Raw genomic sequence first — 23,636 nt, 5'->3', positions numbered from 1 at the left:
TTTATACGGACGCCTGTAAAACTTCCACCTCAGTGTCCTGCGCGGCGCATGGGCCCGGCCTTAGTGTCACGAGAACTCTTAACAGTAATACAAGTATCTTTACGGCAGAGGCTTATGGTGTACTTCTGGTTGTTAACCATATCCTTCAAACCCACATCCCACAATCCATTATATATACAGATTCTCTCAGTGCTGTGCGGGCGTTGTCGTGAACAAAGTCCTCAAAAAATCACGTTATAAATTTAATAGTCAAGGGTATTATGTCTCTGTATGTACGCAAATCTGAACTTGTTCTTTGCTGGGTCCCTGGCCACTGTGGTATAGCCGGGAATGAAGCAGCGGACCGAATGGCTGCTGCTGCTACACTCTTGAATACAGTAGACATAACCACATTACCCTACACCGACGTGAAACCACACATCAGACAACAACTTCGCAAAACATGGCTAACACACTGGAGTGAACAGACACACAACACGTTACGCGTAATAAAACCTCACTTGGGACCATACACCACCGACACACGCAATAGATACTCTGAAGTCGCCTTGGCCAGATTACGGATAGGGCACACCCATGCTACGCACTCGTATCTGCTGACGGGATGTTCGAGACCCCAGTGCAGCAGATGCGGAGAGGCCCTATCCGTGGTGCACATACTAATCACATGCAAGGCACTTCACACAACACGACACAAACACTTCAGAGAACTCTACAGACAACATATCCCACTCCATCCATCGCTGTTTCTAGGTGACGCTGCCAGTGTTTCTGTGAAACGTGTGTTTGAGTATTTGTCAGACGTGAAGTTTTTAAACCTCATTTCTTATCACGCATAATCAAATCTGGCCCTATACACCAGCCATCACCATTATCTTTAACTGATTTTACTATGTTCGGTTGACACGCTTTTTTTTTGTAGCCACTTCACTTCATTAAATAAACTTTTCTCTGGCGCTCTTTGCCCTTAGTCGGCCTTGCGCCATAAAAACCCAACCATCATCATCAGTACGCATCAGTACTTATATGTTTACTGTGCTTTCGTAACTTCCACTGTTTGTCCCACCATGCTTATTGCTTTAAAAAGAATGTGCCCTAAATTTAGTTACAAATAGTTCATTCTGCAAGCTTATAAGCGCTGCCTAATTTGCGTTTGCTTTTGCCGCCCTCCGCCAATCGCAAAGCAGGCTGTTATGACATGCAGATTCTTTTACGAGAAATGAGCGAGTGGGTCGTATGGCCATCCCCCTTTTTTCTAGTTATATAGCCTATTTGAGCGAAGTTTACGTTAAAAGTGGTGTCAGTATGATTCTGACGAGGCCGTCTTTTGAATGAACCAAACTTGTGTATTGTCTTCATGGCTCCTTTAAGTGCAGAAGATTTACGGAAGGTCATTGAGGTAATGGGGAAGCAATATCGGTCAAAGTTTTTAGTGTAAAACACAAAACGAAAGTACGGAAAGCATTATTCCCGCCCTGAGAAATCGCACTTGCAACCGTGCACACCTGCGATTGCTATCTTTGCCCGTAACTGCGCGCAGTTGGTGGGATCAGCTGTAGTGGTGGCTTCAGGGAACCTTACTGTGCAAGCGTTATTCAAGAAATGTTCAGTTTACCAGCGAGGACTTCTTTACTAAACGAAGTTTATTTCGGAGACCTTGACATGAGACACGAAGGGTTGGCGTCCATCTGGTGTAAGGTCGTCTGCTCCGACGGCCCTCCTCTGCAGCCATGGCGCAGTGGTTCTCAAGCACCGCACGCTCTCCGTCAATGTTGCGGGTTCAAATTCCCGCTGGCTGTTAGTGTTTTCTGGGCGGTTTTTTACGTTGCATGATTTGCGTATCCTATTCGCGAATTCAAAACAAAACTTTTTGATTGAACTGTAGAACTATTACTTTAAATGTCAATGCAACGATTAGGTCATTGGCACGATTTCTTACGTTTTAAATTCGTGCTTTTTTTTAGAAAAGTACAATCGTACTTTCAGTGAGAGAAATACAAATGTGTGTATTTCGCAAAATTGCTACGTCTTTATGTAGAGTAAACATAGCTGATTGATTGATTGCAGGGGTTTAACGCGCCGACGCAACGCAGGCGATGAGGCGCGCCGTAGTGGAGGGCTCCGGATTAATTTTGACCGCCTGGGGATCTTTAACGTGCGCCGAAATCTCTTCAACACGGGCGTTTTTGCTTTTCGCCAACATAAGAAAAGTAAACATAGCTTTCTTCAAGACACTTCATGAAGACACAAGTTAGAATTTGAGGGTGGAAAGGAGAGTAAATGTAGGGCCGCGGCAAGCGACCAAACCCGCCAGATATGGCGACTGTAGGGCACACTCATGCAACGCACTCGCACCTTCTCACGGGGTCTCCAAGACCTCTGTGCAGCAGGTGCGGAGAGGCCCTATCCGTGATCCACATCCTCATACAATGTCAGGCACTCGACATTACACGACGAAAACACTTCCCACAACTACACACACGACATATTCCACCACACCCGTCATACTTCTTAGGAGGTGAAGCCATGTTCTCTGTTCAGCGAACCTTAAGGTTCCTATCTGAAGTTCATTTCTTACAACTCATCTCTTATCACCCATAGTTTTACCCCTGGTCCTATACACCAGCCACCGTATTTATCTTTTAACCACTCACGTTCTTCACCCTGGCCCTTTACACCAGACGTGCTCATAGTATTTAACTGACTTTATCCGATTTCCCTCCTTATCAAATAACTTTGTATTTGGCGCTCTTTGCCCATGTCGGCCTTGCGCCATTAAACTTAAACCATCATCATCATGTTTTTGCTGACTTTACTTAGTTTTTAAGGTTTCACCCCTCATATATGACTACTGTTTTGGCGCTCTTTGCCCCAGTTGGCCTTGCGCCATAAACATCCAACCATCATCATCAGATATTGCGACTGGCAGCACTGAGAACGTAAAACAATGAACGAATAGCCTTTATACAGAAAAAACACCCTCTAGCGCATCAGGGAAAAGAGGGAGGGTGGAATAATTGGTTTGTAAAATCATTTGCAGGGTCGAAGAAAGGAACAGGCGCGGCCCATAACTAACACTAGCCTTCCGAGACCGCTCGTAGTATAGGTTACGGTGTCCTTCTCCAAGTGATGAACGCATGACCACGTGGAAGTTCTCGTGAAAGTGGGGGTGGAGGAGGGGGCCTCGAATGCACGACGCATGCTGAGAGAACTCCCTGCGCCGTATTGGGCATTATTCGGCTGTTTTTGCATTACGGTTATAAATGTTAAGAAGCGATCGCAACAACGGAATGGAACACTGCAAGTGCCTGTGTACGCGCGTTCATGGCATCACCACTACGCCACCAAGTTCGACATTGGAGCGAACGAGGAGCCACTCAAGCAATATATAAAAATGTTACGGTTTGGAACGCATGTACTTTTTCACTCTACCAAATTTCGAGGTGATTCTTCAGTCATTTGATGGCATATTTTAGACTCCTATTATACCTACCAACACATGTCATCGCGGCGTCTGCGCAGTCTCTGACGAAGTCGCCACTTTTCCCGCGATCATTCGGCGTGGTGTCCAAGCACAAATATTCCGCCCCATTCCCTCCCTCAACTTTTCCAGCTGTGAGTGGAGTGCGGGATTCATAAGCACATTGCATAAAGAAAAAGAACAGCGTGAACGGAACGCAGAAAGCCAAACGGCACCGTCCCAGAGCGATGCTTGCGACGCGGTGTTACCGCAGTAACAGACAATGGGATATTGTTGCAGGCGTCCCCGAGAAGCCAGGCACCATGGGAAATATCAGAGCGCTGCGCTGGCGCGGGGACAAGACAAAGACGAAACGAAAGGGAATGGCGCCTCGAACGAAAATGAGCCGTTTTAGTTTGGAATAACTCCACTAGTACTCATCGCTTTAACAAAATTCTTGACGGAGGTGATTACTATAACATTGATTTATCTGAAACTTAATTCGAATGACCAGGCATTGGCAAAACCTCTTTCACGGCTCTTTTAAAGCTGAAAGGAAAACTTTAACCAAGAAATCTTCCTCAAGGCCCGCTCCCGAGTACATAGGTTCGAAACACGTCAATGTTAAAGAGCTTAGTGCCATATAAAAAAAATTGCCGGCCAAACCGTTTTGTAAATAAGAAATGTGAAAATATTCAAAGAATTTTGTACTCATGGGCCTCAAGTTTACGTTGAGTTTTTTGGCCAGGTTTGGTTTCAGTAGCCTAGTAGTATGGGCTATTGTATTCGTTCATTGTTTTCCTTTGTTGCTTTTCGCCAACCTTGTGCATTTATACTATTATAGCAATGAAGTGTATTCCATAAATTTGCCTATATTCGTTCTCGCGCAGATGTAGGGCGAGGTGCACGTTTGGGGCTATTTGGCATGCTCATTCGTATTTCCGTCGTTCATTTCGCAGCTTTTCTGGTCTTGATTTTTTGTTTTTTGTTTTTTTTTGGGGGGGGCAGTGCCTAACTTGCACATGTTTTATTTCGCAAGTAAACTTTTTTTTACTTTGAAAGCAGAGCCTGAGGAGTCCGTTCTTCGAAAAATCGTTGTCGTCGTTGTTGCCGCTGTTGTAGTCGTTGTTGGGTGGAGAAAATGGCCTCTGCTGCAAAACGTAAATGCGTAGACCCTGGCCTAAACCCTCGCAGCCCAGTGCGCTAGCACTGTGCTCTCTCTGCACGTTGCCAATGGTCGAAAAAAAGGTGTTGCTCTTGTTGTTCTTGTTCATTTCATAGTGCCACATACCCACTTCGGGCATTGTCCACGAATCGGAAGCTTTGTCTGCATAATATGCCCGCTTCACAAAATCCACGAAAATATGTATTACAGGTGTACATATACAACAGCACGTGCGGTGTGACATCAGAACGTGGATTCACGACGGTAGAACATGTGCACGCCAGCTGCGCCGAACACCGATTCAACGGAAGCTGTGGCCTGTGCCAGTCGGCTTCCTGACGCAATTCGTGTCGCAAGACAAAAAAAAAGCAAACCAAGAAAGAGGTACCAACACGCTGTAGTAGAAAAGAAGCCGCTCAAAGTAATTGGCGCTAAAAGACAAAGAAGCAAAAACGAAGAAAGAGACGCAAATACGATGTAGCAGTAAGCAAGTTTTCAAAGCGGAGCTTTCGTGTCCTCACTGAGTCTGATGCCGTTGTACGCAAATACATCCTGCGTGAAAACCAACTTTCTCTGACGACGGTGATCAATGACTGTGGGTGAAGTGAAAGAAAAAAAGCGCTTCCCGTCCCCGGAATCGAACCCAGTTCCCTCGCGTTAAGAAGCGGGCATCTATTTGACTGCTTCATTTCAATTATTTTTTATTGATTGCCAGTTTTTAAATATTCACAGCAGCAACATTACAATGCAAAACAACCCGACACACGTACGGTGCTACCATGCGGATATGTTGCCGGACTTTGGCATACGAACAAACACGACAATGCTAAGCAGTGGACGTGAAACAAACAAACAAAAACGTACATTGCCCCCATCCGGTTCCCCGGCTGGTTTTTTTAACAAAATTATTTCATTCATGTCAATCGTTCTACACGTGCCACCCAATCAGATACCAAGCCTTGAATTTTATTCCCCTCAATAAACAGCGCAACACTTTCGCGGAACATCTGCATCGTCAGCCTGGCTTCCACGTCGCCATGGAACGAAGCCATGCGTGCCCTCCACATACTGTGGAGGCCCAGGAGCATCAGTAAATCCCACGGTACCCCATTCTCATGTTCGATACGGAGGTAGTGAATGCCGTGTGGGTCTAATGGAAAGTCTTTATGCACAGTTCGCCGTAGCACATCCCAGAAGTGGACCGCCATCCAGCAGTGCAAGACATGATCAATGGTTTATGGTTGCTTACATATTGCGCAATTCGTGCCCCACAGTACCTTTCACCCTTTTTGTGCAGCGACTTTTTTTACTTGTCTCGGTATGCAACTTAAACAAGAAAAACTGCCCCCGCCGGAAGAGCCACTACGCGGCAATTCTTGGTCGGCCTAATCAGACTGGCTGCGGAGAACGAACCTGCAGCTACATCGCCGATTTTATCACAGATCGCCGAGTTATCCTCAAACTAGGGGGTATCACCTCTAAACCAATCCAACTCGGCAGTCATGGCACGCCCCAGGGATCTTTATTGTCTCCCCTTCTGTTTAACATCGCATTCATTGGCCTTCCTGATGCCCTAGAGCAAATAGCCATCCTTCGACATGCCCTTTATGCGGATGATATCACGCATCGTAATTCCGAAACCGAAACGTTAGGCTTACGGAATGCACACCCGGGTGTTTTTGTGGGTATTCTAAAAAAGTTATGCATATCTCCAGAGTAACCCATACTTGCAGTGTGGTATTGGCGGACCATAAATTCAACCACAAGAAAGCTTTGCGTTCACCTAAAGTGGTCGTTAAGCGGAGGGCTGCATGACTTCTTTAGTGCTGTGTTGCTCCCATGTCCTTTCTCTCCTTTATGCTGATGTGTCCGCACATGCCGTTTCTTGTCTCCCGGAATAACCTGTGATTTGTGTTTCTTGCGTGTCGTCGCGGCTTCGTACACCGGGGTCAAATCTACAAATCCTTCACACAGGACGGAAGGAGAACGACTGGAGCTTTGCCAAAGGCTAATTTCGACTACACAAACGATTTGGGGCAATTGCCACCTTGGTACTGTCGTTAGATAAATTTTCATTGAAGTTAGCCCACTCAAAATGCGAGGTGCATTTTGCATGCATAGATTTGAGGCGCATTTTCAATGGTGCATAGTGCATGCGTACCACACCTTTTACGCCAATAGCTAGGCTCCAGAGCACTTTTCGATATCTAATGTATAAATTATACTTAGGTCATAAAGCCGCTAACCCTTTTGAGTTTGCCATGCTCTTCTGTTTCTTTTTTACACCTTTCAACTATTCTCAATTTATACAAATGAGATATTCTTACACAGCATGGTCTTGAAAGCAGCTCATCTGTCTGATCCAAGCATTTTTTGTTATAAATAGCACGCGAGCCTTCTCCAGAAGGTAAATCGGTTTTTATCACTTCGTTCAAAGTCACTCTGCCCACAACAATAGAAAAGCGAATTCCAGGAAGTGTATCCAAACTTAGCATGCCATCCAGAGTCCCCTTTTGAAAGTAAGCTATTGTCCCGTAATATAGCTCCGAAACACACACGAGGGGATAGGTGCGGGTGGTGGTGCCAGAATAATGGCTCATACCACAAAGGGGTATTGGCCAGGAAAGGGGCGCCCAAGGAAAGAAACTAGCGACCAGTGGCGTCACCATCGTCTTTGGTCTGCGTTTGTGCACCTTTCCGCTGCCCTTCCCAGATAAATATGTTGGAACTTGTCCAGCTGTCAACAGTACTGCAAGTAATACGAGGCCATTCGGGCAACGTTTGCCCTGCATGCTGAGCCAGCATCAGAGGAACCTATTTTATTTGTTCTTTTCTTTGCGCACATTATATTTCTTGTTCACACCTCAGAGTTAATAATGACAGGTTAGAATTCACAGCAGTTGCAGTGGCAACAGGGAAAGACTAGTTGAAAGAAGGTCCCCCAAAACAAGCGCGGGGTGCGTACAGGACGGGCACCGCATGAAGTTTAATCGCAGAATGGAAAGAGAAATATTGAGTCTCCCTCAAAACAATATTTAGCAGAAGTACTGCCCGCGAGATCACATCTGCCATCAACCCCACATGAAAGAGAACCCCTTAGACATCCTCATAAACGTCATTGTCGTGCGATAGAGCATTGATGAAGTATTATCATCGCGGCGTCCGTATTTCCGTCCGACTTCGCTATAAGCACTTCACTGAAGTGACCTAATTCAATTTAATTTATGCTCACGTGCCTTTATCTAATGTAACACTATCTAACCAACAGAACCGATGATAGAAAACTTTTACAAACTAAATACCGAGATCAATAAAATATTGGTCTAAATATACGCATCAAAAGCGAAACAACAACCACACAACCGAAGGACTGCAACCTCTGCCTTTCGGACCACGAAGCTATGAACTAACCTGTATCCAGGACGTCGCACACCTATCCAGCCCAGGCTCAAAAACACGAATGTGGTCGGAGGGCACAGTAACCACGGCTGCACCGCTGATCTGGAGCGCCTTCGGGCAGCCCTGTATATCCTGCGCACAGCCATATTTTCGCCATTATCATCATCATGCGCAGGGACTCTTTTCTCAAAATGGCTTCCCAGAACGTCGAGTAGTAGTAGTAGTAGTATGAAACTTTAATGAGCCTTATAAAGTAGGAGTGGTTCCCTAGTCCGGGAATCCAAGTGACGACCGGGCGACCGACGCCCTAGATGCCAGTAGTTGCTGGACGTCCAGGTGGTCGCTGGTGATCAGGTTCTCCCACAGCTCATGGAGGGGGAGGGGGGAAGGAAAGGGTGGGAGGTCAGGGTTATGTGTACACTGTAATAAAATGTGGACGAGTGTGCCAGGCTGAGAGCAAAAAGTGCATTGGGCGGGAAATTGAGTAGGAAACATGTGGTGTAAGCGAATTGGATGGACGAAGGTATTCGTTTGGATGCGACGAATAGTCGTTTCTTCTGATTTGGACAGCTTGGAGTGAGGTTGAGGGAATCGTTGCCTGTCGAGTCGATAGTACTGTGTGATGTCCTGAAACGTAACCAGTGGTGTGGACTCCGCTTGTTCTTCTGGGGCCTGGGAGGAGAGTGCGCAGGCTTGATGATGGGCAAAATTATTGCCTGTCAATGTACAGTGGGCGGGTGTCCAGACGAGGGCGACGTTTCTTTGTGGCTGATGTTGCGAGAGGAGGCGGAAAGTTGGTGGGGCCACCCTCCCCGCCAAGAAGCTCCGACAGGCAGCTTGGGAGTCGGTTAAGATGACCGCGCTCTTGGTGTGAATAAGTGCGAGTGCGATGGCCAGTTCCTCAGCAATATGCGTGGATGTCGTGGTAATTGAAGCACAGGTTATAAGGGACGATTTGGTGGTGACGGTTGCAACCTTGTGCTGCCCGCCTGGATACGAGCTAGCGTCTGTATACGCGACGTCCAGACGGTTCCCATAGATGTTCTCGTGGGCTTGACTCCGTGCTTGTCTTCTGCCCGGGTGGAGATCAGGGTGCATGTTCTTCGGTATTGGGCGAACCCGTACAGCAGATCTCCAAGCCTCGGGGAGGACAAGAAGAGCAGGAGGAGATGCTGGGTGCGCGAGTCGTAGGCGTTTGAGTAACCAAAGGCCCGCAGGTGTTTGAGTGAGCCGGACACGTTGGCTGGCAAGGTAGCCTTCAATTAATTCTGAAACCGTATTATGAAGACCCAGTTGTAGAAGCAGCTGAGTAGAGGTGTTCATAGGTAGGCCCAATGCCTGTTTGAATGCCTTGCGTATTAACTTGTCAAGGGCGTTCAAGTCACCTTTCGTGAGGCAGAGGTATGGAGCAACGTAGATAACTCTAGAGATCAGAAGTGCTCGAATCAGTCTAATCATATCTTGTTCTTTTAGGCCCCGATGGCGGTTAGAGATGCGTCGGAGCATGTGCGTAACTTGAGTGAACGTCTTGGATAATTTCGATAAGGTCAGATCGTTCCGCGTATTTGCTTGTATGGTGAGACCGAGAATTTTGATTGAAGAGCTGGGTTTGATGTCCTGGCCGTCCAAATGTAAGGAGATGGGCTCAATAGTTCGAGCAGGTGGGTGCTTGCGCACAATTATTAATTCTGACTTATGAGGTGTGCATTGAAGACCCACTGACAATGCGTAAGACTGCACAATGTCCGTGGCTTCTTGGAGAGCATCTTGCATGTTTCCTATAGAGTCTGTATCTGTCCATATGGTGATATCATCTGCATATAGAGCATGATATATCTTGGGGATGGCATTCAGTTGTTTGGGCAAGTCGATTAAGGCCAGATTGAACAGAAGTGGGGACAATACGGAACCTTGCGGCGTGCCTCGATCACCAAGCAATATAGGATCCGACGTGAGGTCGCCAACTTTCAGGATAGCCTGACGTTGGGTTAAAAAATCTGAAATGTAGGAGTAGACGCGATGGCCACATCCAGTCTGATTGAGCCGGGAGAGAATAGCAGAATGTAAAACATTATCGAAGGCGCCTTTAAGATCAAGTGCTAGGATGGCCCTCGGAGAATGACGGGTAGCCGGCGCCAAGACTTCTTCCTTCAAACGGAGGAGGATGTCATGGGTACTGAGGTGTTTGCGGAACCCATACATGGTATTGGGGAATAGGCCTCTGTCCTCCAGAAATGGTTGAAGACGCCTCAGTACAAGCCGTTCTACCAGCTTACCCACACAGGATGTGAGGGATATCGGGCGCAAGTTGTCCAAATGAGGTGACTTGTTGGGCTTAGGTATGAAGCGTATCTCCGCCGTTTTCCATTGGGGAGGCAGGCGACCAGATGACCAGTGGGTGTTAATGTGGTGAAGTAGGTGATCAAGGGAGTTGCCGTCCAGGTTTGCCAGAAGCCTGTAAGTTACTTGGTCTGGTCCAGGAGCGCTATTCTTCTTGCATTCTGAGAGAGCGGATTCCAATTCGTAAATTTGAAAGTCCCTGTCAAGTAGGTCATTCGGCAGTCCTGTGTATGAGGGCGGGGAAAAGTTCTTGCTGGTGTTGAGGTGCCGATCTGCTAAGGCTTGTAGAAGGGCTTTTGGGGAACCTTGAAACGAATGTATGGTCCGAATCATGCTTCGTTGGGATTCACTCTTGCTGGTTAGGGGGTCGATCAGATGTCTAAGTAAGCGCCAAGTATTACGTGTGGTCAGGGTTCCTTGAAGACTATCGCATAGTTAAAGCCAATTTACTTTCGATAGTTGTTTGGCATATTCAGTGGCAGTTTGATTTAGTGCGGCAATTTTATGGCGAAGTCGGCGATTGTGGCGTTGGCGTTTCCATCGCTTAGTGAGGCTTCGGCGGGCTTCCCAAATGTGAAGGAGCTTGGGGTCGACGCTGGGTGTTTGGTAGGACGTGGCGATGCTTTTGGTGTGCGTTCGTGCTGTTTGGACGAGGTCGTCAATCCAAGCGCTAAAAGGTTGAGTGGTGTCAATTGAGTGGGAGGATGTAGCCTTTCGGAAGGCGTCCCAATTAGTAATACGGGCCACACCTGCTTTGGCGTTGTAATGCCTATTCCGGATGGTGAGTTGAACAATGTCGTGATCAGAGCCCACATTTTCATGAGTTGAACTCCACATGACATCGAGATTCCCGGCTAAAAAAGATAAGTCGGGAGTCGTGTCCCTGGCAGTACTTGTGCCCGTACGGGTGGGTGAATCCGGGTGATTGAGCAAGATAAGCTGGAAATCTTCTGCTGCCTGGGCCAGCAGGGCGCCTCTTTTTGTTTTGTACGTGTAACCCCACTGCGGGTGGGCGGCGTTGAAGTCGCCCGCTATGATGAATGGTCTGCCATTTACAAGGAGATTTGTATCTCTTATAGTGGCGGCGATATCGACTGTCTTTTGAGAAGGGCGACAATATACATTCAGGATGAAAAGGCTAGACTTAGTTTTAGTCGAAGGGGAGAGGAGCTCGATGAGAACTTGATTGCATCCCCGTTGTGGGGTGACGTGATGAATCGCTGAGATGGTTTTATGCACTAGAGTAAGCGTAGGGAACGTGTCAATGGAGCCATAAGCGACGTAGCCAGGTAGTTTGACAGATGAATTAGCCTCCTGCAAGGCGACAACCACCGGTTTTGGATCAAGAGTGCTAATGAACTGATTTAAGGCAGCTGCTTTTTGTTTAAGACCGCGGCAGTTCCATTGAAGGATGGTCGTAATATTAGACTGGGTCCCGGCCATCTGGAAGAGATGCGGTGATGCAGTTGTCGGGAGTGCGTGAGTATGGGACGCTTCGGCTATGGGCTCTGATGGGCCCTGTGGAAGACCTCTCTTGACGCGTGGTTCCCAGTTCATAATTGTGATCGGTTGAATTACCGGCGGTGGTAATTTCCTGTCGGAGGGAAGTGTGATCGGAACGTAGAGACCGGAATTCTTGCTGTAGCAACTGATTTTCTTGGCGGATGTTTTGGAGTTCTTGGGTGATGGAAGTCAACCGACTAGCTAATTCAGAAAACATGTCTTGGATCTGAGGTGGGGGAGGCGATTGTGTTTTCGCCACAGGAGGAGAGGGAGGGGCCTCTGTTGTGGCCGGATTCGGTTTCTTGCGTTTTTCATTGGGTGTTGCCTGTGTTTGCTCAAGTAAATCTAAGCGAGCCTTGAGTGACGCTATTAGTGTGTTTTGTTGCTCAAGTAGTTGAGACAGATGTTTGCAATCCACACAAGAAGTAGGGTTTTGGGGTAGGGTTGGGGGTGTTGGAGGGGTAGCTTGGGAACGAGCTGTGGGAGAGACCCGTTGGGCCCAGCTTACTTGTTTGGGCTCGTTCTGGTCTTGTGGGCGGGTAGCCGACTTGCTTCGAGAGTGGTGGCGATTATGTTCGGCTGCCTTGATTCGCGAGCTTGATCTTGATTGTCGCCTCCTCTGGCTGCTACCGTTCATGGTGGGATCCCTGGAGCTTCTTCTCGCACCCCTGCTTGGCGTTGCCGACCGGTCCCTCTGCCCACGGCTTGGGATCTGGTCTCGAGTCGAGTCCGTCCGGCGCTGTTGCTGCCGCTGCCTCTGCCTGATGACGTACGGCGTCAGGTATCGTTCTGGGCAACCCTTGGCACCCGTGACGTGATCTCCCCCGCACAGCATGCACTTGGCCACGCAGGGGTGGTCTGGGGCCGGGTCTCGTAAGCCGCACCCGTGGCAAGCTCGTGTTCCTGGCTGTGGGCAGGCAGTGCTACGGTGACCCACTTCGTGGCATATCTCGCAGACGGCCACGGTCTTCTTGTGCAGTGTGCACCGATACTCCGCTCCATACAGCCAGATGTAGTGCGGCACTTTGGGCCCCGAGAACGTTAAAAGAACGGTGGTCGAGTCGTTTCCCATTCGTCTCGCCGTGTAGATTTCGAAGCCGTCCTGAAGTATATTCTCCTTGATCTCTTGGATAGTCAGTCGCTTTGGCACGCCTTGAATCACTCCCTTCACAGCATCGTCGGGGGCTAGCCCGTACAATTCCACAAGATGTTCTGTTCCTTCGATCATGATCTTGGTCACTCGGAACAACTTCTCCGCCACTTCTTTGGCGGGAGTGCTGACGGTTGCCGTGTTTTGGTTCTGGTCGACCCGTAGTTTGAAGTTTGCTTGCCGCCACGTTGTGTTGGTGGCCTGTAGCAGAGCCAGCGACAATTCAGACGGTGCGAGCTTGCCCACGTTGAGTCCGTTTCGCGGCCGGAGAACTAATTTGTAATCGTCCAGGGGAAGAGGCACTGGTCTGGGTGCTCGCTTTGTCCTTGGGGGTCTTGGTTTCTCTTCCTGGGGCGAGGAAGGCGGCGGCTGCCGGTTGATCTGGCTTAGCTGTCGTCGGTCTCTTCGGCGTTGCGCCTTCGAGACGTTCATGATCCACTCGCCTGCCGCCGGTGAATCCTGGTTTTCCTCGATGTCGTCGTGTTGCATTTGGTTGTCTTCTTCTGCCATGTCTTGATTGTTATTCCGCATGCACGCAGGGGCCGCATCGTCTGCCCCAGGTGGGGCCTGACCCTCAGCCAGCGTTAGGCTTAGTCCGCACGATCTGAAGAGTGCCTCTCAATTCGGGAAAGTCGCGCTTACCAGCGTAATTTTAGCGTCTCCGGGTGCCGCTCACATGGTTCAATCCGATGGCACTGCAGAAATTGCACTGACAACGCGTTTACAGAACTATTCTTTGTCCTATGCAGAGCTCAAGAGAAGCGCGTCGGAGCTGGTGATCTTCTTCTTCTTTTTCCTCCCAGAACGTCGACGACACCGCTAGCGCAGGAATGGCGACTGCCGACGGCGACCAACCAGGCCAGGTCTGCGGCTCGGATGTCCCGGCGGCTGGGAAGAGGCTCAGGCTAGAGCTACTGGCGCTGACGACGTCTCGTGACGCCATGATTTCAGCCTTCCCTGAAGACCGAGACATTTTCGACTGGGTTGCTACCATTCACGGCCCTGCAGGAACCGCATATGAGAACTTGGTTTACCGCCTTCGGATGAACATCCCTCCCAACTATCCGTGCGCCGGCCCCGTGGTGCAGTTCGAGACGCCCTGCTTCCATCCCAATGTCGAAGATCTGGGCAACATTTGCCTCGACATTCTCAAGGACCAGTGGACAGCCCTTCTGGACGTGCGCACTGTGCTGCTTTCCATCCAGTCCCTGCTGGCGGAGCCAAACGTGGCCAGTCCGTTGAACGCCTACGCCGCCGAGATCTGGACCAATCAGGAACTGTACAAGAAAGCCGTGCTGGAAAAGTACGGGATGGCGACCAAGGGCGCGGGCGAAAGTCCTGAGTGGGTGCCCGCTCTCGCTGCAATGTACCTGCGACCGCCCAACCGCTGTGTACGTCAGAAAAAAACTGACTTGATTTTTCTACCACATTGTGAGCTACTTCCATTGCAGGTTCAGGCGTACATCTGACTTACCGTGGTTGTAATGCAGTACTGAACCTGTTGTGTCACGCAGGAAAGCGTGTTTGCGAGCAGTGTTCTCACATTTTACAATCCGCACAAAAAGCACCGACAAATGTCCCACAATCCTTTCCGTCATACTGCTTGGAAATAAAAGAAGGTGTTTCATCTGCTCACCTAGTTCCCCATCTTCTGCTGCCTGACGTGTACGCTGAGTTTGATAGTTGGAAGGGAACACGAGTTGGAAGTAGCAACGACAATTTTGTGAAGGTGTATTTCAAGCAAGGTGATGTGACCCCGAATATAGAAAAAAACAGGGAACCCATCCGCTGTCTTGATCTGTGGCCATTTTGGCGGAATCTCCGCCTACACATTTGTTTTTCTATTTGCCTTCCTTTATTAAATTTCCGTAGACGAACATAGACACATGCGAAGTTTCGAAGTGGTGTCTCTCGCAAGAAAAGTGGACACATTCACGGAAGAGGGGAAGGAGAAGAAACTAGGCACGCAAGCGCATGGAAACAACGGAAGCCCATGAAACATAAGCAAGAAAGCTCGGAAACTAACATAAACAACCAAAAGATCGCACACACAAACATTTGGCGCTATAAAACGCTTAGACCTTGAAAGACACATTCAGATTCCTGAGATTTCTTTTCCGCACACACAAAAAAAACGCATAAATGTAAATTCATGAATACCTTTGCTGTAAAACCACAAAAGTTAATAAACAAGGTGAAGTTCCATGGCTTCACTTGGACGGGGCGGCGTGCCCTACGTAGGGCTTTGGAGTGATTCCCATGCTTGACGCACTTTTTATAGCGAAAGCCTTAGTTGTCCCCTTCTTTAAAAACCCGATGTCATTTTTTTTGCCCGGTCAGAAAAATGGCTGTCGCTGAATATTATGAATAAAAAAAATTACACCATCTTTCCGTAAGGGAACCCTGAGTTGTATGCGAAGCAGCCATGGGGTCGACTGAAGTTCCCATTACGTTTCAGTTCCTCGTTTCCGTTGATGTTCAGCTTCACGTGCTTTCGTTGTATCCGTAGCTTCTTGACGTACTTGAATTAATAGCGCTTGTCACCGCTTGTGCTTCGTTTCTTGTCATTGTCTGCGTACCCAGTTGAATTTAGGCTGACCAATATTAATTCAAGTATGATCCAAATAGCTCAGATTCTGCCTATTCTTGACGTAGTTTGAATGAGTGATGGACATAAGGCGCGTTCGTAGCACATGCTCCCGTTGCGGTTCCTAACGCAGTGGGAAGAGCGCCACGCACCTCCCGTTGCGGCCAGAGAGTCGTGGGATCGAAACCGGGCGCCGTCTAACTATTTCTTTTTATAGTGGACTGCGCTGACGCCAGCCCAAACCCTGACGGGGCTGAAGAGACGCGCATGCGCAGTAGAGTGCGGGCGGCAGACGACAAGGGAGGGAGGGACACAGCCCCGAGCATGAGATGCTCCGCATCTAAAACCACGTATGTGATCCACTGAGGTTGTCACCGGGATGTCCACAGTAGCACCCCTCTGCGCTACCACTGCGCTATAATCGCACATTGCCAGCGGTGAACAGCAGTCATTAGTTCTTCCTTCATGCTACACAGTTAATCGATGGGCAAGAAATCGAGATGTTTCAGCGGATGGTGTGCCACCTCAAGAAATTAAATAAATCGGAAATTCGAAGGTGATGTCACGGGTGTAGAACAGGTGCGCAGATCACTGATTCTAGTGAAGCTGCGGCGTTTGCCACTCAGCTTTTTTACATTTGCGCGTGTGTCATGCACTTCAAGGTAATAATAATAATAATAATTATCAGTAAAAAAGCTCGTAGAAGTAATTAGCTCCAGATGACAAATGCACAAAAGCGCGTAAAGAGACGCAACTACGATATAGCAGTAAAAGAACTTGTCAGTCAACTATCTTCGTCGGACAGCGGGGATGCTTGAAACGCGAAACTTTCTTGTGTGCGGAAATCAAATAGCGAAGTTGTCAAGTCAAATCCGCTGCAATCGAAGTCAAAGCGTCAACGATCAAAGGGCAAACTACCTGCGAATCAAAATGAAAACTCATTTTCATAGGTCGGCAAAACATAAAGAACTCACTCAAACTCAATTACAATTTTTTTATTCACGCTGTACTCAATCAAACTCAGACTCAAAAAGCTCGTCTGTTCACAAAGTCACTCGTACTCACTCATCAAATACTCATTTGTAATCATACTCAGTTGTACTCACTCATTTGTTCTCACGAGTATTCGTACTCAATCTGTACTCATGAATACTGAATCTGTACTCACGAGTACTCACTTTGTACTCATGAGTACTACTCATTCTGCACTCATGAGTACTCAATTTGTATTACTCACGAATAATCAACTTATCTGCACTGTTAGCTAGGTCGTATCTCGAATGGAAGAATAAATAGAACAAAATAAATGTTTAATTGATTAGAAAAACAGAGGTTACATATATATCAGGACAGAGGAAGGAAACGTCTGACATGGTGCACTGTCATAGGGCGACTTACTGCTCGGTCACGTACATGTGAGAGAGCGAAGCAGAACGTAAGCACTCGCGTTGCGTCCGGCGTCTCCTCTTGTTCTCAGCAATAAAGCAACGAAGTCTAGGCCGGGTCAGGGTCAGGGGAGCTCGGGGCTTGTCGGTGCGGCCGTGGCCGTAAACTGCGGTTTTGTGCGTGACTTCGGGTGCAGCTTTTGCCGTTTGTTTTCGTTTCCGGGCGCGCTGATACTCTCGTTAGCGTGCTCCGAATCCGAATTGTGCCTGCCCGCAGACACAATGAAGCGTTCGTAGATTGACGTCCGTTTTTATCCAGATCACTGTCCGCTTATTCACAGATGCTCGATTCTGGCGTTTATTTTTTGTGGTTCCTGATACTAGAAACTTCGTTAACAGGGTGTTCGTCTCGTTGAGTTGCGGTGAATTTCAAATCTGCTTGATTTTATTGTGTGTGTGCCGCGGGATTCACTTCGTCAGACTGAACTTGACAGTGTTTACGGCGTTGCGTTAGCCGCGCCGCTTCCGTCGGCGATTGTGTTCGTGTAGCTCGTCGCGTGCTTGACGCATGTGGGGGCGTAGACGTCCGGTTTGTCCGGTGGCTTTGCTTCCGGTCCGGTGGAATTTGTCCGGTGGAATATGCTTCACTTCATGCTTGCAATGACTGAAGTGCTATGTTGATGGCTGTCTGTAGCAGTCGTACGTCCTTCCCTTGAAAAAATAAACTTGTATCACCTGCATATATGATGGATTTGGGATTTTTATCAATTGTAACAATGTCATTAATATAGAAAAGAAATAATGATGGACCTAATATGCTGCCCTGGGCACGCCTGTTGTAATTTTTTCAAATGACGAAAAGTAATTTTCCATTGTAACACATTGACGGCAGTGCTCCAAATGTGAGTTTAATAGCTGTAGTGGTAAGCCGCGAATGCCATATAATTCCAATTTTTCTAGTAGTGTTTGATGATTGATACGATCGAAAGCCTTTGAAAAGTCGATGAATACTCCGACGCATGTGTTCTTCTTTTCAAAGGCGTTCAGTATGATTTCTTTCTGGGCGAGCGCAGCAGTTTCAGTCGACTTGCCCGTAAAAAAGCCATACTTGGATTAACATAATAATTTGTGCTCACGGGAAAAATTTTCTATCCTATTGTGCATAATCTTTCATACGCCCTTTGAGACAACCGGGAGAATCGAAATTGGTCTATAGTTTGACATTTCATCCTTATCCCCTCCTTTGAACAAGATAAATTTAGAATTTTGCATACAGTTGGGAAATTGGCCGGTAGAGAGGGAAACGTTATACACGTAAGCAAGCACGGGCGCTATGACCTTTACTACATATTTGATTGCGTGATTTGAATGTTGTCGAAGTCACGCGCTCGACTGTTCTTGAAGGAAGAGCAAATTGTGCATATTTCGCTTGCATTCGTCGGTTCAAGAAACATGCTATGATTGTTTGGGCTGATAGCTGAACAAAAATGATTCTGATTTCGAGGTTTCCCTTTCACGACATCCTTTAAAAATATGCTGAAGTGTTCGACCAATTATTTCTTGCGGAAACAGCGACCATTTATATTCAGTTCCACAACACAAGGCGAGGTTTGTCCCTGATTAAGCAGAGTGTTCAGCTTTTTCCACACGTGCGCACTGCCATCGCAGTGTTCCGTTGATCCAGGGTGTACGGCTTTTGTTAAAGCTCTTTATAATTGTTTCTTTGAAGTGCTGTTTACAAATGCGCATAAAAATGACCATGAATTCCTCGTAGGCCTCGCTTGCCGTTTCAGCGGAAAATACTTTCCTATGTGCAGTTCGATATTGTTCAGTGAAAAGCGCCTAAGGCTGAAGGTGTAACAACTGGGTTTTTATCGAAAAAACAGTTTTTAGATTTTCGCTTAAGCGTACTTCTGACAAGCATGTAAATGGGAAAGTGGTCGCTCATGTCGCAGCATAGTACTCCTGATGGCATATTGCTCCCAATAATGTTAGATATAAAGAAATCAATACGGGTTGCAGGGTGCGCAGTGACATGCGTCGCTGTGGTTGTTGCAATGTCGTGGCCATTTGAACTTATCGCTGATAGAAGCTGCATTTGCGTGGTTGATGGCTTGGAAACGTCGTTGAAATGCCCTCCTAGGAATAATTTCAATTGGTTGTCGTTTCAGTAACATAAAAACTTATCAATGCGTCTAAAGAAAGCACTTATGCTGGAATCTGGTGGTCTGTACATAACAGCAAAAACGTGGTTTTGGAGTATTGATGCTAAACATTCTATATCATCGGATAAGAAAGAAAACTGAGATATAACGTCACAGCTTAGGTTATTTTTTGTCAAGATAGTGACACCACCGCCTCGCTTGTTTGATCGGTTTAAGAAAAACGTTTCATAGCCATCGCACTTGTATCCTTCAAAATCATTTGTGTACCATGTCCCTGTCAGCATAATGACATCGAATTGAAAAGCGAATTCATTCAAGACAATACTTAGCTCATCATCTTTGTTCCTCGCGGATCAAATGTTAAGTGGAAGCAGGTCAAATTTAAGTCCTGACAAAGTTAGTCCTGACGAAAATTAGTCCTGACAAAGCGCCAGTTGTTGGCCTTCTGGGCAATGGCTATGCCAAGCAGTTGCTTTATAGGCGGACAAAGGTGTTCATTTATGAACACCGCAGAAGTGGACGGGTGACCAAGATCGCGAGTTGAGGGGTGCGCCTTCCTTGCCTTTTGCAGCACTGCGTCACGTTTCGCGCGTCTCCGGAATTGGACAATTATGTTCGGAATGGCAGAAGCTTTCTTCACCGGAACTCGGTGGAAAACTTCTACGTCACTTTCCTCAATCTTTTCCTGTAGCAGCTCGCCGATCTGCTGGAGCGTCTGAGGCAGATTTTCTTTTTCCGTGACTGGGATTTCTTTGATTTCCAGGTTACAATTTCGTGAGTATTGCTCTGAAGCAGTGATTCTCTGGTCGTGCTCGGATACCTTTTTTTCAAGTTTTCACGCTCATTCACACGTTTTTCGTTAGCCCCTTTTAAAGCCTTATTTTTCTTGGCTAGTTAATGAACGCCCTAGCTTTTCCTCCTCGAACTGTTCACTCAGGAATTCGCAGGTCTTTTTGAGCTCGTATAGCTCGCATTTCATGTCCCGCTTAAACTGTGCTTTGAATTCACGCATTTCGTTTTTCATTTCATCAAGGAATTCAGCACTTTTTTTTTGCACTTTGGTCACGCAGGTAACAGAAAAAACGCACAAAATACTTGCAGCAGCCGAGTTTACTATAGCCGAATTTGCATTTACTATCGTAAAAACCAACCCAGCGGGTGTCCTTAACTAAAGGAACGCGGGCGCTGCCGGTTAATGAGGTATATATTTCCTGAAATGTACCTATAGTGTTTTATCGCGCTAAACAACAGGGGGAAGATGTATCACAAGCGCCAGCGTTTCACGAGTTTTCGAACGCGTGAGACTATATAAACCGCTTGGCTTTCGAAGCCTCTGGGGTACGCCGGGAACAGCGTGTTGTATTGCGCGCCTTTGGGACACGTGACATGTCGTCACCACACTCTCGGCCTCGGCTCCCCTCTCAGTGGTTATATATACAGCTCGCCTACTAGCGAGCCTTCTCTTTTGTTTCACCCGTTTGTCGTGATGGAATAAACCCATTCCGTTCCTGCCACGTTCGTGTGCCGCCCAGTCTGTCGTCCTGGCATGAACACTACATAATGGCGACGAGGACAACGAGCCTGCGACGGCACTACGCCTCCTTCAACGAATGACACTGACACGGCCGCTGCAACATGGACGACGACGCTGCAACAGTGGAAATCACGACGCTTTCGGCAGCTGGAGCCGTCGCTATGGGCTTCGGGTTCGGGCAAGTAGAGCATTTTGACGAGTCTACCAACGACTGGCTTTCGTATGAAGAGCGTTTGGTAGCGCACTTGCGCGTTAACAAGGTGCCCGAGGATTTGCGAGTTGACGCTCTCGTAAGCCTAATCGGCCCGAAGACATGCGCACTACTCAAATCTTTGACCGCCCCTGACAAGCCGTCAACAAAATCGTTTGACACCCTCCTTGAAATACTTAGGAATCAACTTTCCCCCCAAGCCATCTGTAATTGCGGAACGTGCAAAATTTCACCGCAGAACGCAGAAAGAAGGCGAAGCGATATCAGCGTATGTGGCGGAGATCAGAGCTGTGCGATGTAGGCAGTTGCGGAACTCCGCATCAAAAAACGGCCCGCGCCTGGACCCCCCTTGCTTTGGATCGTGTGTACCGTGGCGCTACTGCGGCCGCCGCATGCACTATCCAAAAAAACAAAATAATTATTCAAACTGACAATTTAAGGCTAAATTTTGTTTTAGAGTGCATAATTCTTTATTTTTGTGCTTTCTTTTAAGTTATTCATTCCTATCTTAACTCCGGTTTTTAGGTGGTGATTGTTTCTGCGTCCGCGCTCTTGTGTGGGCACTCCGGCACAACATCAGTCCGAACTGAAGTACCAAATTCGGAGTTATCGTTTGACCTACAGCTCATTGTATGCCAAAACCAATCCAGTAGCCATTCAAGCGGCTCTAAATAATCAGTTTCAGGTGGCATAAAGCCGTTGAAGCGACTTATTTATTTTTTTGTTGCCAGAAGACCGAAGAGGGCGCGCAGCAGACGACAGTGCGTAAGCGACGGTTGACCCAATGGTCGCATTTCTGTTTACTACTTTTGCTCCATCGGTATATAAAACACTTGCATAGTTCAACACATTGGGCTCCTTTGGCATAACAAATGTACGTAAGCACTCAAATACCATTTTCGCCCAGGTCGTCGAACGGCGAAGCAAGTTGTATATTTCTATTTTGTCACCAAAAGATGGCGCCACTGTAAAACAAGATACAAAGCAGTGGACCAATCTCAGGGCCACTTTTTGATACATGGGGCCTATGGAAAGTTTCGCAACACCTACACCCAGTAACTCTGGGCGGAGATAAGGCGACTAGCCCAAACGTGCGAGTTCGGAACCTTTCTCGACGAAGCTTTGCGTGACCGCTTTGTATGCGGCCTTCAGCGCGTCGATATTCAGATGCATCTTTTCACGGAAGGTAAAGATTTGACCTTCCAGAAAGCCGTCGAGCGCGCTTTGTCTTTAGACCGTGAAAGTGAAACCGGCCACGTGCGAGTTCTTCAAAGATAAGCTGCAGTATTTGGGCCACATTGTAAGCGCCGAGGGAGTCCAACCAGCAGACGATAAAATAAAGGCTATAGTGAAGGCGCCACGACCAACTGATAAGCAGCAGTTGCGGTCACTTTTGGGTCTTGTGAATTATTATGGAAAGTTCGTGCCCAACCTTTCCAGTGTTGTCTCGCCCCTCAATAGCCTTTTGCGAAACGACGTTCCCTGGTCATGGAGCGACCAGTGCGAGTCAGCCTACCGGCAGGTGAAGGGTCTCCTGTCGCCGCCCCCATTCCTGCTGCGCACTACGATCCCACTGCTCCACTGCAACTATCGTGCGACGCCTCAGCGTATGGGATCGGTGCGGTGTTGTCACATGTGGATGCCAAAGTTCAGTGCCGCCCTATTGCGTACGCATCACGTACGCTCTCTAAGGCAGAAACTGGCTACAGCCAGATAGAGAAGAAAGCGCTTGCCTTAGTTTTTGGACTGAAGAGGTTTCACTACTACCTGTATCGACGCCATTCGTCCTCGTTACGGCCCACAAACCTTTGCACACAATCTTGGGCCCGAAGACAGGCATTCCAACGATTGCTGCAGCGAGGCAGCTACGTTGGGCCGTTCTTCTGTCTGCTTACACGTATACGCTGAAGTTCAAGTCATCGGCAGAGAATGCAGATTCCGACTGTTTGTAACGCCTCCCACTTCCTGATCGCAGCGAAGAGCCTTCAGAAGAGATGTTTTACGTTTTGCGTTTCAGTACATTGCCTGTGAACTGTCGGGACGTGGCACGTGAGACTTGCCGCGACCCTGTGTTAAAGAGTGTGTTTTGAGTGGTTGGCCGGATCGCGCTCCAAGCGATGAACTGAAACCATTTTTCCACAGACGGTGCGAGTTGTCTTTGCAGCAGGGATGCCTCGTGCTTGGTACCAATGTGGTCATTCCTAAGCGCTACCAGTCCTTCATCCCTCATGCTCGGAGAACTTCATCAAGGACACCCTGGCATAGTTAGAACCAAGAAGTTGGCGAGAAGTTACGTCTGGTGACCCACCATTGACCGCGACATTGAACGGCAAGTGAGCGCATGCCAGTCTTGTCAGTCTCAACGTAACTTGCCCTGCCCCTCTCCACTGCACCCATGGGCCTGGCCTACCCGACCTTGGGAGCGTGTTCATGTAGACTTTGCAGGACCTTTCAAAGGTACTATGCTACTCGTTGTGATTGACGCGCATTCAAAGTGGCCAGAAGTGTTTGTAATGAAGCAGACGTCAGCTGAAAAACCGATCAGTTGCTTGCGCGATTTGTTTTGCCGTTTCGGGTTTCCCGAGACGCTCGTCTCAGATAACGGGTCGCAGTTTACATCTGCAGAATTTGCTGGATACATGCGTAGTATAGGTACGCGTCATATTCGAACAGCGCCTTATCATCCAAGTAGCAACGGTCAAGCAGAGCGCTTTCTTCAATCACGGAAAACATCGCT

General features: G+C 47.9%; 1 pseudogene; it reads left to right on the top strand.

Moving 5' to 3' along the window:
- Positions 1-13,847: 13,847 nt before the first annotated feature.
- Positions 13,848-14,486, top strand: LOC144172440 (putative ubiquitin-conjugating enzyme E2 C pseudogene; annotated as a pseudogene).
- Positions 14,487-23,636: the final 9,150 nt, after the last annotated feature.

The sequence above is a fragment of the Haemaphysalis longicornis genome, unplaced genomic scaffold, assembly GCF_048455015.1.
Source record: "Haemaphysalis longicornis isolate Haplotype H1 unplaced genomic scaffold, Haemaphysalis longicornis Haplotype H1 scaffold_203, whole genome shotgun sequence".
Classification (NCBI taxonomy): Eukaryota; Metazoa; Arthropoda; class Arachnida; order Ixodida; family Ixodidae; genus Haemaphysalis; species Haemaphysalis longicornis.
The sequence above is the reverse complement of the archived record's forward strand: the minus strand, read 5'-3'. Positions and strand labels throughout refer to the sequence as shown.